This window comes from Eutrema salsugineum, unplaced genomic scaffold (genome assembly GCF_000478725.1).
Source record: "Eutrema salsugineum unplaced genomic scaffold, Eutsalg1_0 scaffold_12, whole genome shotgun sequence".
In the NCBI taxonomy this organism is placed as follows: Eukaryota; Viridiplantae; Streptophyta; class Magnoliopsida; order Brassicales; family Brassicaceae; genus Eutrema; species Eutrema salsugineum.
In genome coordinates, this window is record NW_006256895.1 from 6,967,003 (window position 1) to 6,984,196 (window position 17,194).

Here is a 17,194-nt window from a genome sequence, read left to right on the forward strand (position 1 = left end):
TTAAGCAAGATAGCTCTCTACATTCACTAATTATTTATGTGAGCTCTTATTAAACTTGTCATTCAGGGTAAATGGCATTTGTTATTAAATGACTATTTAATTGATAATTTTAAATGTTTAAAAGTTACTTTGGATTTTGGAGAATGCGACATATTATGCAAAACCACAAGAGAAAATGGACATGTTGAGTCCACAGCTTTCAGTGGCTTCTTTTGCTAAAGAGTTGTTACATATTCCTTCTTTCTTGACATCATCTTTGTAACTTTTGCATACTTAGAATATGCTCCAACTTTCACTAAATTAATACTTGATATATTCATAATTTGCATACTTAGGATTACATTTTTTGGTCCAAATATTGAGTCTCATGCATACATTTAGGTAGTTTTCAATGCTTTTGTCCTTATAGTTGGTTTATGATAAGAAATGCATTAGGTCCTATAGAGTCTTGCATTTTTGAGTGTTTACAGGTCATTTGGAGCAAAAAGGGAGCATTTGGGACAGACGCCGGACAAGTGGATAGAAGCCGACAATCCCTCTACTTCATCACCTTATAAGGAGGACTTTTATTGCGATTCAGCCTCCTGTGTCTTCTTTAAGATTCACGAGGGTTGAGTCTAGTTTCCTGAACGCTTGAGATCACTCAATTTGGAGGTCGGAGCTGAAAGTTTCGCCAATCAGAAGGAACACATCTCTCGCAGCCGCTAAAGGACCAAAACGACGCGCCTCAAAGAACCGGTAAAACGGAGCCCTTGCCGACGTCTGCTGGACTCGGACCCTTCATAAACGTTGTAGCTTACGGAGCCATTTGGCTCATGGAGTTCACAGACCGAGGTTCGGAGCTCTGAGCGGAGAGTTATGAAGGTTTTGGTTCAGACGTCTTGCATTCCTATCGACCAGAAGGTACCCCAACAGTTTGGTCGATAGTTTCAACCAAGATCGCCGAAATATATCGACCAAAATGTCGAGGTGAAGCATGTCAACATCTTTGAGCCTGAATCACCGAAATAATGTCGACCAAATTATCGACCAAGTGTTTTGTCGATATCCTTGCTAAGAAAAACTTTGAGAACTATCGAGCAGAATATCCTATTGACCAGAAGGTACCCCAACAGTTTGGTCGATAGTTTTGACCAAGATCACCGAAATAATATCGACCAAAATGTCGAGATGAAGCATGTCGACATCTTTGAGCCTGGATCACCGAAATAATGTCGACCAAACTATCGACCAAGTGTTTGGTCGATATCCTTGCTATGAAAAACTTTGAGAATTATCGAGCAGAATATCGACTTGAGCCATGTCCATATTTCTCTCGATCCAGTCCGAGTTTTTGGGCTTTTTTGGGCCAATATCCTGCTTGTTAAGGGTTGGCTCATTAAGAAAACCCTTGGTATAAATAGTTTTGAGACTTTAGTGATGAGGTTAAGCTTTATTCTCTCTTTTCTCTTTGCCTCTTTTGTGAAAACCCATATTTTGTTAAAAGATATCTCAAGGATTTAATCAATCTAAAGTTGTTTCTTATCATCTTCTCTTGTTATCTTTGCTTCTAATCATGTTTAACATCACTTCTTGCAAAAGATTAGGTGTCTTAAGCATGATTAGTGAGTAGTCTTCTTTTAAGCTTCTAGGTGTGTAGATTAGGGTGCTTAGATGTTTAATTTATGATGTTTAGGTTCTAGATTCTCATTTCCTTTCCTTAGTTAGCTTCTCTGAATGCTAGATCTTTGATAATCACTCTGGTCTAGAACTTAGGCATTTCTCCACCCACAAGGTGTTTGATGAAATGACTGAATGAGCTTACTTAAAGGTTTATGTTTTAAATGCCATAGGAATGTTTGTTTGAAGCATAAATGACATATTAGAACTGTTTATTAGTGCATATTGATCATCATTACCACTAATGAGAGTTAGGTTTGAATGCTGATTAGTAAAGTGATCATTGTCTTGGGAAAGAAATGGTCTTGCTTTGAGTTCTAAGTTGATTGGAATTTGAGATCATGTGATGCTTGCTTTATCTTTCTGTATGAGAATCAGTCTTTCTTAGCTCTTATGTTGATGCACAAAGAGGCTGTTTGGTCATATTAGACTTGGAACCTTATGCTTGTTAATTGCTTATTCACTAATGAGAATTAGTCTTGATTAAGTAATTTGCAAAGTGATTTCTGTCATGGGAATGAATTAATCTGAATTGGAAGTCTAGACTTAAAAATTGCAAGTGTTTCATTGTTTGCTTAGCATCATGAATTAAGCATTGAAAGCACCCTGATCAATGATCACATCTAGAGGTTTAGCTTTATCTTATTTTTGAATTTGAGTCTTTGTTTTGTTTGTCTTGTTGCTTGTTCTTAATTACTGCTTGTTTGTTCTTGCTTGTTTTATTATATGCTTTTAGATAATCTTGGTTACCAACTCATCTGTTTAATTAGACTTGGATTAAGAATTGATCCTCATATTCTTGGTGTCTAGAACCTCTCCATTTGGATTGACCCTCAAGTGCTACAACACTAGAGGTTAATTGACCTTAGTGGGCTAAAAAACCTACTATCAATTTGGCGCCGTTGCCAATTGGGGATTCATTCTAGCATTAGGACTTTGGATCTTATTAAGATCAAGTCATTTTATTTTGTTTTACTGATTACCTTTCAAGTGCTGTCTTTGTTTTCAGGTGTATGAACACCAGAAGTCAAGCAAGAAGACAAAGAGAAAGAGCTGTGCACATTGAGAGATTGGGTATGGATCAAGGGCAACAGGCTCAGGATGGTAATGGAAACCAGAATCAGCAAGAGCCTCCACCTCCACGTCCAAGACAAGTTGTAGGAGCTGGTGATGAGGCCAATGCTCAGAGTCAGAGACATGGGATTCAAGCTCCTACACCTGAAAACAATTTTGAGATCAAATCTGGTTTGATCAACATGGTGCAATCAAACAAGTTCCATGGCTTGGCATTAGAAGACCCGTTAGATCACATTGAAAACTTTGATAGAGTTTGTGATCTAACTAAGATGAATGAAGTGAGTGAGGACAGTTTCAAGTTGAGGCTATTTCCTTTTTCTCTAGGAGACAAAGCTCATCAATGGGAAAAGTCGCTACCTCAAGGATCAGTCACAACATGGGAGCAATGCAAAAGAGCCTTTCTAACCAAGTTCTTCTCTTCATCAAGAACAGCAAGGTTAAGAAATGAAATCTCAAGTTTCATTCAGAAGAACCATGAATCATTTTGTGAGGCTTGGGAAAGATTTAGAGGGTATGCCATGCAATGCCCTCACCATGGATTCTTAGATGCTCGGCTGCTAAGTACCTTCTACAGAGGTGCTTTACCAAAGGTCAGACTCCTATTGGACACAGCTTCAAATGGTAATTTCATGACCAAGGAAGTCAATGATGCCATGACCCTAGTGGAGAATGTAGCTCAGAGTGATGAGCTTTAGGGATCAGACTTTGAAAGGAATTCAAGAGGAGCTGTGAGTGCTGAAGAGGAAAGGACAAGAAAAGACATCAAGTCTCTCAATGAGAAGCTAGACACACTTCTCTTAGCTTCTCATCAGTCAGCCAACTTTGTTGGAGATGTGAATCATGTGTTTCAAGACACATTTCAAAGGGAAGACATCACAGCTGAGGTGAACTTTGTAGGTGGCCAACAAGGTTACCAAAAGGGCTTTACCTACTACACGAATCCCCCAAACCAGAACTTCTATCCTCAAAACACTCAACAACAAGGTTTTGTCCCTCCCCAACAACAAAGTCTCCAACAGAACTCAGAGAATAAGGATCCAGAAGTGCAGAACCTGCTCCAGCAAATCCTCAAAGGTCAAGGAAGTGGAGCCATAGACTTCAACAAGAAAATGGCAGAGATTAACAACAAGGTGGATTGCACTTATTCTGATCTTCTAACTCAACTTTCAACCTTGGCTTCCAAAGTCAAGACTCTAGAGAAAAACAAGGGCCAATGCAGTTCTCAAGCTCAAAGATCTTTACCAGGGACATCAATTGCACATCAAACAGAATACTGCAATGCAATCCTCTCAAATGATGAGAATCATGCTGCTGTCCAAGAAATTGAGGACCTTCTCCATGGCAATGTCTCAAGTGAAAAATTTCTGACAAAAGATGATGAGGACGCCATCATAGATGCGTTTGAGCACCTGTTCTGTGATCTCAATGAGGACATTGAGAAAGAAGGTGGGGAGGCAGCTTGTTTTGATATGCAAAAGAATGATTCTGAGATTGCTGAAGGAAAGGATAAGAGAATGGTTCAAGGAAGGACATCTGATGGAGTCTCTAGCACTAGTTCAACAAGGGTGAAACCCAAATCTATTCCCAAGCTAGGCAACCCAGGAATGTTCTCCATCTCATGCTCTCTTGGAAATTTGAAAGTGGAGAATGCTTTGTGTGATTCTGGATCAAGCATCAGTGTAATGTCTTTAGACATGGTGGAGAGACTAGGGATCAAGATTCTTAAGCATCACCCCATGTCAATCACATTTGGAGATTCATCCTCAAAGAAACCATATGGAATCCTTGAAGACTACCCATTGAAAATTGGTGAATGAACAGTTCCAACAGATTTTGTAGTCATGAAGATGAAGAAGACAAAAGAGCTACCTCTTTTGCTTGGAACTCCATTTCTGAACACCACAGGAGTAAGGATGGACTTTGATACTCAAAGAGTGGTGCTTGCTAAGGTAGATGATGAAGTATCTTATCCTCTTATGCCTCCTCTTACTGGGTTTTGTGCAGTTATATCTGATGATTCTGATGAGTTGAAACGCTATGGGATGATGTATGTGGGGAGTATTGGAACTATAGAAGAAGCTCAACCCCTTGCATCTGTTGAGAAAAAGAAAGAATCCCTAATAAGACCTGATCTTGAGTTTGAAGGGGATTTCTTTAGTGATGATGAAGCTTGCTTGGAATCTCTATCTCCTACACCAAGTGAGAAGGAGATCAACAGCAACAAAGGCAATGGCTCAGGGTCTCAAGACAAGAACCCACCCAGAACCAGACCATTCACTCTTAAGTCATCTTCTCAAGTCTTAACTCTCACTCCTTGGAAGTTTAATGGTGGAACTGTTGAATACAAGGTTAAAGGCAATGGAAGAGCAAAACCTTTTGCTAAGGTCAGGGCAATCCTCACACAAGAGCTCATAGACAAAGGGTCAGCTGGTGTTCAAAAGCTGATGAACAAGGCTATCACACTTGAGTTCATGGACAAGACAAGGAGCATCAATGCTCCTCCTCACCCTCACTAAGAAAAGAGTGTAAGAAGTCAAACTTAGTGACTTTAAACAAAGTGCTATTGGGAGACACCCCAAGCTTATCCTTTGTAAATACTCTTTTCAATGCTTTCTTTTGTTGTTTTAGGACGTTTTGATGTTTTATTTAGGTGTGGACAGGGTTAAGTATGGCTTAAGTTCAGTCTAGAGGAAAATGGAGCAAAGAAAAGCTGTAAAGATCGGACAAGTTTGCATTCATATTGACATGCCCCTTCTCGATAGCTTGGTCGATACAAATGTGTCTCTAGCGCCGAAATAATATCGACCAAGCTATCGACTTGTGTCACCTCGATATGGTATAAAGAGTCTGAACTTCTTGAGATATCGAGGTGCCTAATGCTCGATATTCTGGTGGATAATTTGAACCCATAACACCGAAGGAATATCGACCAGAATATCGACATTAAGTAGGTCGATATGAATGCAGCAGCTCCTTGGTTTCCAATGCTCAATAGGATGGTTCAGGCAAAATCAGAAACCCACCCACCTCCCTCTCCAACACTTAATCTATACAGTTATCACTCCAAACCTTGTACATAGCATTTTGCATCTTTCTTTTGATTTCTGCATCTTCTTTTCTGTTTATCCTCTTTCTTATACTTTTATAACACAGGGGACTGTGTTATTGAAGTGCGGGGGAGGGGTTTAGTGTTTACTAATCATATTTTCTTTGATCTTATTTTCCATTTTGAGTCTTGAGTCTCATTCATTCATGCATTGGCATCTAACTGCACATAAAAACCCAAAAAAAAAAAAAATTCGAAAAATGAAAAGTTTTCACAAAAAATTGCTCATGTAGATGCATTTCACATTTTTAGGATTGAGTCTAGCTTGCATCATATAGGTTACTTCTTGCTGGGAGTAATGATAGGTTTTTCTTGAGTAAATCACTTTTAGAATTTGGATTAAATATGCTTGTGAAATGACTTCTATGCTTGCAACGCTTGAAATGATCTGAATCTGAGAAGCAAGTTCTAACTGAACTCAACTCTAATAAGTGAAAACCCTGAACTTGACTTGAAACTATCATTTGGTGCATTGTTTGAATAAGCTTGTGGATACCAATATACATATTTGAGCTAGAATCCTGTTTTTACCATCCTCTTCCTTAGCTCAAATATCTGAATCTGCATAATAGATCAGTTTTCCTCACCCTGAACCCATCCTTCTTTCAAGCCAATCGTTTGTGTGTGATTGAAAGGCCACCTTGGACCAAACTTAGCAGAAAGTGTTAGGTTTAGGGCGACAACGGCAAATCTCATTGAGTGTTAAGTTCCATCATCTTGGAGCTAAGAGATTTGGCGAGAACTAAGTCTGGGGGAATACTTGTTGGTGAGTGGAAAAAGGAGAGATGAGTGGAAATAAAAGGAGAATGGTGAGAAGTAGGGGATAGAAAAAGAAAAGAAATCAGTCTTGGAGTTTTGAGTCAAAGAAAGTGAGCTCTAGTGTTTTGAAAAGAAAGAGTCTAGCCTCTAAGTGAAAGGAAAAGAAAAGAAGCCAAAGAGGTCAAATGTTTTAAAAAGAAAGAAAAAGAGGCTAGAGGTTACAAAAGAAATAGAAAAAGAGCAATGGAAACTTTGAACTCCAAGACTTATGTATGAAAAGGAAAAGTGAATCCCCTAGTGAGAGAGGAAAGAGTGTGAAAAGTAAGCAAGTGAGGAAACTTTGAGTAGAGTGTGGGGTGGGATGAGTTCTTGCCCTTTTATGCATAGGTTGCCTTTTACCTTTAGCATTCTGCCAAAGTTTGGTCATTAATAGAGAGATCCCTTGCTGCATTGAACCCACTCAGGCGCTGATGAGATCATTTTAGTCTCATAACCTCACCCTAGCCAAACCAGCTTGTTTAGACATTGCATCATTTGATCCACTTGGTTAAAAGCTTAATGAATGTCAAAGAGTTGAGGAATAAGAGAACTTGTGGAGATTTTTGTTGTGTTGTTATATCTGAGTATGGTCTTGCATTGCATATTGAGCATGAACTTGAATTCTCTTAGTGGTCACTTCTCTCAAAGGAAATATGAACTCCCAATGCACTCAACCTCTCTCTGTCATTTGATCTTTTTTGCTTGAGGACAAGAAAAGGACAAGTGTGGGGGAGTTGATATATTCATAATTTGCATACTTAGGATTGCATTTTTTGGTCCAAATATTGAGTCTCATGCGTACATTTTGGTAGTTTTCAATGCTTTTGTCCTTATAGTTGGTTTAGGATAGGAAATGCATTAGGTCCTATAGAGTCTTGCATTTTGGAGTGTTTACAGGTCATTTGGAGCAAAAAGGGAGCATTTGGGACAGAAGCCGTGGAGAGACCCTCGTGTGAATGCATCAGAACCGGACAAGTGGATAGAAGCCAACAATCCCTCTACTTCATCACCTTATACGGAGGACTTTTGTTGCGATTCAGCCTCCGGTGTCTTCTTCAAGATTCACAAGGGTTGAGTCTAGTTTCTAAAACGCTTGAGATCACTCAATTTGGAGGTTGGAGCTGAAAGGTACACCAATCAGAAGGAACACATCTCTCGCAGTCGCCAAAGGACCAAAACGACACGCCTCAAAGAACCGGTGAAACGGAGCCCTTGCTGACGTCTGCTAGACTCGGACCCTTCATAAAAGTTGTAGGTGACAGAGCACTGAGCTGAGAGGTATGAAGGTTTTGGTTCAGACGTCTTGCATTCCTATCATAGAATACAAATGACATCTAAATTGATCTCTATGCATATAACCTCCATGTTCATAGTTTATAAATCTAATACCAAAGTCCGTTTAACCAAAACCGATCACACTTTATGGACTAAACCGAAATGATAATCTTTAATCTATAAATTCCACATTTGGTTCACACATCTCCAACAATCTCCCACTTGTGGACCTAAATGTGACCAAGACAATTTATAGGTTAATCCTAATGAGCGCTCTTTATGATTATCATTAATCTCGGTATTGAAACAGCCTCGTCCATTTACCATGTCAATATCGGACCAAGGAGACATAATTGCAATAAGACGCAATTAGATCTTTAATGATCACATACATTAAGACAATAAAATGACATTAGACCAAACATGGATGCATAGCATGAAAATTCAACTGGTCCTACCTTAACGAGATCAACCTTATGAACAAACAACACAAAGTAATGATAAAAACACTAAACCAAATAGTGTTCAAACTTTATTACCTTAACCATATATGCACATAACCAAAATAGAACATTACAAAATAGATACAAAACTCCCACTAAATTGATATATCATCTAAACCCATATGAGCAACATGCTCCTAAAATACCTTAGGTGGAACACCTTTAGTCAACGGATCCGCTATCATAGAGTTTGTGCCTATATGCTCAACTGAAATTACATCACTTTGGATCCTTTCCCGCACAACACGATACTTAATGTCTATATGCTTCGAATTTGTTGTGCCTTTATTGTTGTTCGCATATAACACTCCCGAACTATTGTCACAGAAAATTTTAAGGAGCCTTTCGACACCTGGAACTATATGCAGCCATGTGAAAACGTTTCGCAGCCATATAGCATGATTGGAAGCCTCATAACATGCCACATATTCTGATTCCATAGTGGATGAAGCCACAAGCTTTTGCTTGGCACTTCGCCACAATATAGCTCCATCGACAAGCATGAATACATAGCCCAAAATAAATCTACGACTATTAAGGCATCTAGCATAGTCAGAATCAGAATAATCAGTGATCTCGAGCTGGTTACCTCATCTATAAATGAGCATAAGATTCCTAGTTTTCTGCAGATATCGCATCACCCGTTTAGCTGCTTTCCAATGTTCGATCCCTGGGTTACTTAAGTATCTCCCCAACATCCCAATAACAAATGCCAAGTCTGGACGTGTACACACTTGTGCATACATCAGACTTCCAACTGCTGAAGCATAAGGAATTTTCTGCATTTCCTCAATCTCTAACTGAGTCTTGGGGCGTTGAACTAAACTGAATTTATCACCTTTAGAAATTGGGGTGTTCATCGATTTACAATCCTTCATGCCATATCACTCTAAAACTTTATCGATGTACCTCTTTTGTGATAAACCTAATATACCTCGAGAACGGTCTCAATGTATTCTTATACCCAATACAAAAGAGGCTTCACCAAGATCTTTCATCTCAAATAGCTCTGAGAGAAATTTCTTAGTGTCTTTCAACAAACCTACATCGTTTGTGGTAATTAGAATGTCATCGACATACAGGAGCATGAATATAAAATTCCTCCCACTGATCCTTTGGTATACGCAATCCTCAACTTGATTCACTTCAAAACCAGATGAAGTGAGTACTTGATGGAACTTGCGATACCATTGACGAGACGCTTGCTTTAATCCATAGATAGATTTCTTTAATTTAGATACAACTTTCTTTGGGTCACCTACCACAAAGTTTTCTGGCTGTTGCATGTAAATGGTTTCTTCAATGTCATCATTGAGAAAAGCAGTCTTCACATCCATCTGATGGAGCTCTAAATCCAAATGAGCTGTTAGAGCCGTAATTATCCTTAAAGATTCTTTCGATTATACTGGAGAGAAAGTCTCTTGATAATCAATGCCTTCCTTCTGAGTAAATCCTTTAGCAACAAGGCGAGCCTTATACCTTTCCATGTTACCATTTGCATCCCGTTTCGTTTTAAAGATCCATTTACAACCAATGGCTTTAACACCTTCTGGTAACGTGACAAGATCCCAAACGCCATTGTCCTTCATGGATTTATATTCTTCTCCCATGGCATCTGTCCATTCATCAGAGTTAACGCTTTGGATAGCTTGACATAAACTTAATGGATCATTGTCTATCAACCCAATGCCACCCTCATGTTCCTGAAGAAAAAACACGTAATCATCTGAAATGGCCTTTTTCTTCTCTCTAGTGGATCTCCTTAATAACATTAATTCTTGAGGTTCTTCAGGAATTTGTTCTTGAGACCGAATAACTTCTTCCTCATGAGATTCACAGATACTTTCTTGATTTGCAGTTGAGTCAACATTTTCTATGTGTTTTCCAACTTCAACTGCAATTGGAGGAATCAAAACCATTTCACTATGGGATCCTGAATTTTGATTCATTTCTTTATCAAAGAAAAGATCTGTATTTTCTTTGTTCCCTTCTCCAAGTTCCATATCCTCAAAGAACACAGCATTTCCTGTTTCAAACAACGTTTGTCTATCTGGATCATAATATTTATACCCCTAAGATTTCTCTGCATAACCAACAAAGTAACAACTAACCGTTCTGGGATCCAACGTTCTTTCGTTTGGATTAAATTGTTGAGCTTCTGCTGGACATCCCCATACGTGAAAGTGCCTCAAGCTAGGACGTTTTCCTGTCCATAACTCAAAAGGCGTTTTAGTTGTTGCTTTAGTTGGCACTCTGTTCAGAATATACGTCGCCGTCTTTATTGCCTCACCCTAGAGGGACTTTGGGAGAGTAGAGAACGATATCATACTTCTCACCATGTCTTGAAGTGTCCGGTTTCGTCTTTCTGCTACACCGTTCATACTTGGAGTACCAGGCATGGTGTATTGCGTAACGATTCCACACTCCTCTAGGTATTTAGCAAACGATCCTAGACGTTGTTCACCTGATCCGTCATATTTACCATAGTATTCACCACCACGATCAGATCTAACGACCTTAACGTGTTTTCCAAGTTGAAGTTCTACTTCAGTTTTAAACACTTTGAAAACATCCAAAACCTCTGACTTCTCGTGCAACAGGTAAAGATAACCATATCGACTATAATCATCTATGAATGATACCAAATAGCGTTGTCCATTCCATGATGCTGTAGGGAATGGTCCACACACATCCGTATGCATCAACTCTAAGACTCTCGAAGATCGATGTGTATCTTTCCCTCTTTGGTTTGTCTGTTTTCCCTTAATACAACTGACACATTGGCCAATATCCAAAAAATCAAGAATTTCTAAAACTTTATCTGAAATAAGACGCTTAATTCTCTTTTCAGAGATATGACCCAAACGTTTATACCATAGCGCAGCGGATGTCTCATTCGTCAATTTTTGTTTTGTACCACGTGTGTCAATATGCAAATTTTCAGGATAGGAAGCAATAGAGTCCAATACATAAAGATTATCTATATTAGCCAAATGACCCATGCCTAATACATCCGAACTATTTGAAAGAGTAACCTTATGGTTTCCAAAATAACAAGAGTACCCAAGCTTGTCTAACATGGATACAGATATTAAAAGATATTAAGTTACGTCTAAAAGACGGTACAACATAAACCCCTTCCAAATTCAAAAAACGGCTGGTCTTTAACAAAATCCTAAAACTTCCGATTGCTTCCACTTTAACTCCTTTACCATCACCCACATAAATCAGCTTTTCAGCTTTATTAGGTTTGTGGCAATGGAGGCAACCCTGCATTGAGACACTTATGTGAGTTGTAGCACCTGAATCAACCCACCAAGTATTCTTAGGTACAGAAATTAAATTGATCTCAGAACAAACCAAAACGAGAGTAGTACCCTTATTTGCACGCCAAGTGTGATACTTAGGACATGCCTTATTCATATGACCCTTCTTGTGGCAAAAGAAACACTTTTGTTCTTTGGCGATACCTGATGCCTGTTTCTTTTGTCCTAATCCAGATCCTGAATCAGCGACGTTTTTCTTCTTTCCAGATTTAGGTGATTTTCCCTTTGAGGTAGTGGCAATGAGAGAACTTTCTGTCTTTTCCTTAATTAACCTGTCCTCTTCCTGGATACAATGAGTTATGAGCTCATTAAGACTCCATTTGTCTTTCTGACAATTATAACTCACTTTAAAATGAGCAGACCGTTCAGGAAGCGATATGAGGACAAGGCACACTAGGACATCGTCTGCCAAATGAAGTCCAAGTGTCTTTAACTTCGATTGAAGATTAGACATTTTCAAGATTTATTCTCGTATATTTCCTGTGTCTTTGTACCTCATAGAGACGAGTTCTGCCAAAAGCGTGATTGTTTCAGCTTTATCATTCTTGGCAAAACTTTTCTCCAAGACATCAAGATATTCCTTAGCCAAAATCACCTCATTGGACACAGAGCCCCTAAAGACCGAAGGAATCGAGTGCTTGATCAACATAAGGCACGTACGATTCGAGGCTACCCAACGTTCAAGTTTACTGCGGTCCTGATTAGTACTTGAATCCGTTACCGTGGGACAGTCATCCCTTAATGCAAGATTATGGCCCATTAATGCAAGGGCTATCATCAAGCTATATTTCCACTCTGAAAAGTTAGATCCATTCAGAATTGGAACCGAACTCAGGTTAGTGGAGATACTAGATGCGGTCTGCATGACTGAAAATTAAGGAAAACTTATGTAATACTTACACAACAACTTAATCAAATGCGGAAATTTTATATTTCCTAACAAGACATCAGTGCAACATCATTTCCTTAGTCTTTGGACATCAGTTATGACTCGCAATAGATGGCTCAATGCAATCACAAACAAATGAAAATATACCTGTCCTACAATGGATTATCCTTTGGGGTTACCATCGTAGACATGGCACCTAATAATCATCAACTATAATGTGATAGCCCCATAAATTTAATACTGCCAAATAACGAGTATCCTTTCGGCTTATCGCAATCCACATGTACTAAATTTATGACCTCTAATTGATTCAACATTCATTGAATAATTATCTTAAGAGGGCCCACTTTGGTAGTATGTTAAGATAATTCACAACTTAAGTCAGTAGAGAACATTCAATTAACAATTTTCCTTAATTAAACCTTATTCACAAAATGATTTTGTGATTTCCTAACCGAAAGATAAACTAGCATAGATGGTTTAAGTGTTGGGAAAAAATTACCAAAAGATGAACTAGTCAAGGATCAAACCCACCATCTTGCTATTTTAAGTTTCTATTTCTAAAACTCAAATTGGGGTTTTATAATGGATAAATAAATAAATAAGTAATTAATTTTTTTTAATTAATTACTAAAATTCCATTGTCTTCAACTTTTAGCTAAAAGATATTTTTTTACATGAAAACAAAGTTTCTTGAGATTTTAAATTCAAAATTATGCTTCATAAACCTTATGATTCATGATAAACCAAACTTTATGATTTTAAATCATGAATATCATGGATGCTTTTAAAAAAAAACTCAAAAGCTTTAAATCTAGAAATTTGATGTAAACTAACCATAACACCAAATTATAAAACAAAAACAAAAAAACATGCAACTATACCACATAGTAGGTGGCTCTGATACCACTTGTTGGAAACTTGATAGGAATTTAAACCTTATAATTCCTTTAGCCGAAGATCTACTATATGAATATACTTGCATAAAATTTAGGAAGTTAGAAAACTTACTTGAACTCATCTTACAAGAAGATGACTGGTAGATGATCTTCTAGCTCTATGTATCCAAATTATTCTTCTACCAAGAGATGGGTGCTTGTGTAGAGAATATAGAGAAGTATGCTTTAAGAGAAAGTGAATTTGATCTTTTTGTCAAAACTAAAATGACCAAAAGCTATCTCTTTAGATTGAGCTGGATGCAGCTATTTATAGGAGAGCAATAGCACAAACTTCATCTCTAAGTTTTCATTTAGCTTGGAGACAAAGCTCCCTAATTTCCTCTCCATTTGCCACTCTAGAAAACACATGTATGACATGCCTTAATTTCCTCCATGGCTGCCACAGCTCACAATAGCTTACTCACCAAGTTTTATTACACTTGTCTCCACCTTATATACTTCCTCACTTCATGGTATATATTGAACCAAATTATATATATACTTTGAAACTTACATGAGCTAGGGACCATAACCAAATTCAAAAACCGTCACTTAACCGGTTCCGTATTTTGTCATTTGATTCAGCCCATCATAGAATACAAATGACATCTAAATTGATCTCTATGCATATAACCTCCATGTTCATAGTTTATAATCTAATACCAAAGTCGGTTTAACCAAAACCGATCACACTTTATGGACTAAACCGAAATGATAATCCTTAATCTATAAATTCCACATTTGGTTCACACATCTCCAACACTCTTTGCTTTATAGTAAAATTGCGCAATCATTTGGACTAATTCATATATTGCGTGAAAAGTCAGCATCAAGTTCAGCACTGTATGATTCTGATCTATCACTCATACATATTACAAAAGGTGATACATAATTAGAGGGAAAAAAGTAATATGTAATGTCTAAATGTATATAAGTATGAACCCGGGGTTAGCCCCCAAACGCATAGGGTATATGCGGGTCGGGCCTGGACACACCATTTTGGGACCGCCACCTGTAACGGGACAGCCCGCCAGACCCAAAAAAATGAACCGCATCGGGTTGGGCTACTTGGACGCGAGTGATAACACCGTATTTTGACCACTTTTATGGATCGTTTTGAACTATTTTTTCTATGTTATTAATTGCTTTTAAGTACTTTTATTACGTTTTTCTAGTATTTGTAGTTCCAAGACTCTTTTCAGGTAACTAAGGGAAAAGCTTAACAAAATGGATAGAAAACCAGATTTCAGCTCAGAGTCAAACCGTCAGAAGTTCACCCCCGATTGAAGGCCTTCTCACCGTTTGATCCAGCTCAAATTTGGAGACCTTAAAGATGGAAGTATCAGCTTTCTAGCACACTTTACAGCTTGGCAATCCAACGGTTCAATCAAAAGATACGCGAAGAGCAAGATGTCCCGTAAACCAGCCGGCAAGCGTTTCCACCCGCGGCCAACAGAGCATTTGATGGTCGTATCAACTGCGTGAGGGAACAAGTTTTACCCTTCACAAAACAAATGAAAGCCGCAAGTGCACATCTGATCAGTTGCAGTATTTAGGGAACGAATCCACAGAGATTTGTGTGTCTGGTATTCTTCTACGGTTTTTAACTTTATGTCTAGACTAAATTGGTTTTAAAGGTTGGTTGTTTTACTTGCGAATTAAACTAAAACAAAAGAAAGAATAAATCTATCCTAAAAAGCAGGTAAGAAAATCGAATGAAATGCAATTAGAATAAGCAAATATCGAATGAAAGACTAATAAGGCAAGTAAAATATCGCATGAAAGGTAAATAAAGCAAGTAAATAATGAACTAAGGAAATTGAAATGCAGGTCTAAGAAAGCAAGTAAAAATCGATGGAATTGTAAACTATGGCTAAAAACGCTGAGCTTTTGGGAACTCTAAGGGATCATAATCGGTTTTAACACTAATGTAGATAGATTGGGATTGACGGACAACGATATATGGGTTCTAGAGCTAGAGTACGGCGGTATGACTACGTCACTGTCGTGATCATAACCAACTGTTTCTCGCAACCCTGACCAGTAGATTTCCACTCTGGCCCTGGAAGGGAGAGAACGCAAGAGCTGCACAAGACTCGTCAATACTCACGATCTCGCCACAGGTAGGTTTCCACTCCTACGGAAAAATTGCCTGTTTCATTCTAGGGCTGATACTTAATGAAAACTTTCGCAACACTAACTATCTAGATCAGATACTAGGTGATCAATCAAGCATACATGCAATAAGAACAAGCATAAACAGAGAACAGGTCAAAATCCCAGATCTATAAACCTAGATGTCTTAATCGATTATGAGAGCCCCTTTCGGGAACCCTAAGCCCAACTCGGGATCTACTCAGACATGGCTGAGTTCGACATCATCATTGGTTTTAATAAAAGTAATGAAAAACAGTAAAGAAAAGAGATAAAGAAAGCTTCTGTATTGAAGAACTCGGACTTGAACAATCTTCTACAAAAATCTCATAAAAACGGCTAAAGGAAAAGGGTTTCTGTAGAGTATGAAGGGTTCTGTCTAAAAACGACCTAAATGACATGTATTTATAGTCTCCAATACTCCATGGTCTCTAGGGTTCCGGAATTGAGGCTGAGAATGACTTTGGGCTTCAGATAAGTGGGCTTTAACTCGGAGATTGATTGTCGCGGTCGGGAGTGTTGTGACCGCGGCAATTGGCTTGTTGGCAGCGGTCGGGAAGCTTCTGACCACGGCAAATAGCTTGTTGGCCGCGGTCGCATGAGTTGCTGGCCGACTCCGCATGGCTCCGGGGCTAATAGAATATCTTGAGATCCAACCGTTGGAATGTCTCCAAACCAAATGCATTTGAAAGCTGGTTGATTCTTCTATAAGTTGTCCAATTTTGAGGGTGATCAGACGGTGAGAAGGTCTTCGTCTCTCCATGAGAGTTCTGACGGTCTGCATTTATCAAAAAGAGTCTTTTTGTTCCATTTTGTGCCTCTTTATCCCAAATTACCTGAAAAGTCTTTTAAAATCCGGAAACATAGAAATCCTTTGAAAACCTTTGAAAATGGAGTAAAAAAACCTGTAAAAGATATTAAAATGATCCATAAAAATGGTGAAAATCCGGTGTTAACAACTCCCCCAGACTTAGTCTTTTGTTTGTCCTCAAACAAAACAAGGCTAAATCTCGGCGAGCGGTTAGAAAACGTAGGAACTAAACAAAATCTCAGAGATCAAACTTCTAGACCAATATCAATCAGTATGCATCAATCGCGAATAGCCTAGAAAATTCTCACTAGCAATACAGGCATAAGTAGTCCGTTAATCCGTCATGCGGAAATCTATGCACTGAGATCTAACTTCCAGTCAACTGGCTCTTAACATTCATTAAAAATCTCGGTGGTTCTCATCAAAGAAAATCTAGGCAAGGCAATCTAGGCTAGGTGTCAAGAAGGCTTAAAGTGTTTAATGGGTTACCTGAAGATCTGGAGGATGCAGGATATTATGCAAAACCGCAAGAGAGAGTGAAGCTGTTGGTATCCACAGTTTTCAGTCACTTTCTTCTTGACATAGATTCATGGTCTTCTTTCCTCAGGTTCTCTCCAAAGCCCCCCAGACTTAGATTTTTGTAATCTTTCAAAACAAT

The 17,194-nt window shown here is 38.5% G+C and overlaps 1 non-coding gene across 1 annotated transcript; it reads right to left on the bottom strand.

Moving 5' to 3' along the window:
- Nucleotides 1-3,170: 3,170 nt before the first annotated feature.
- On the bottom strand, nucleotides 3,171-3,277 carry LOC112089442. The gene has a single exon (XR_002901080.1). It is a non-coding gene; the product is annotated as a small nucleolar RNA R71 (small nucleolar RNA).
- Between the last annotated feature and the right edge of the window lie 13,917 nt (nucleotides 3,278-17,194).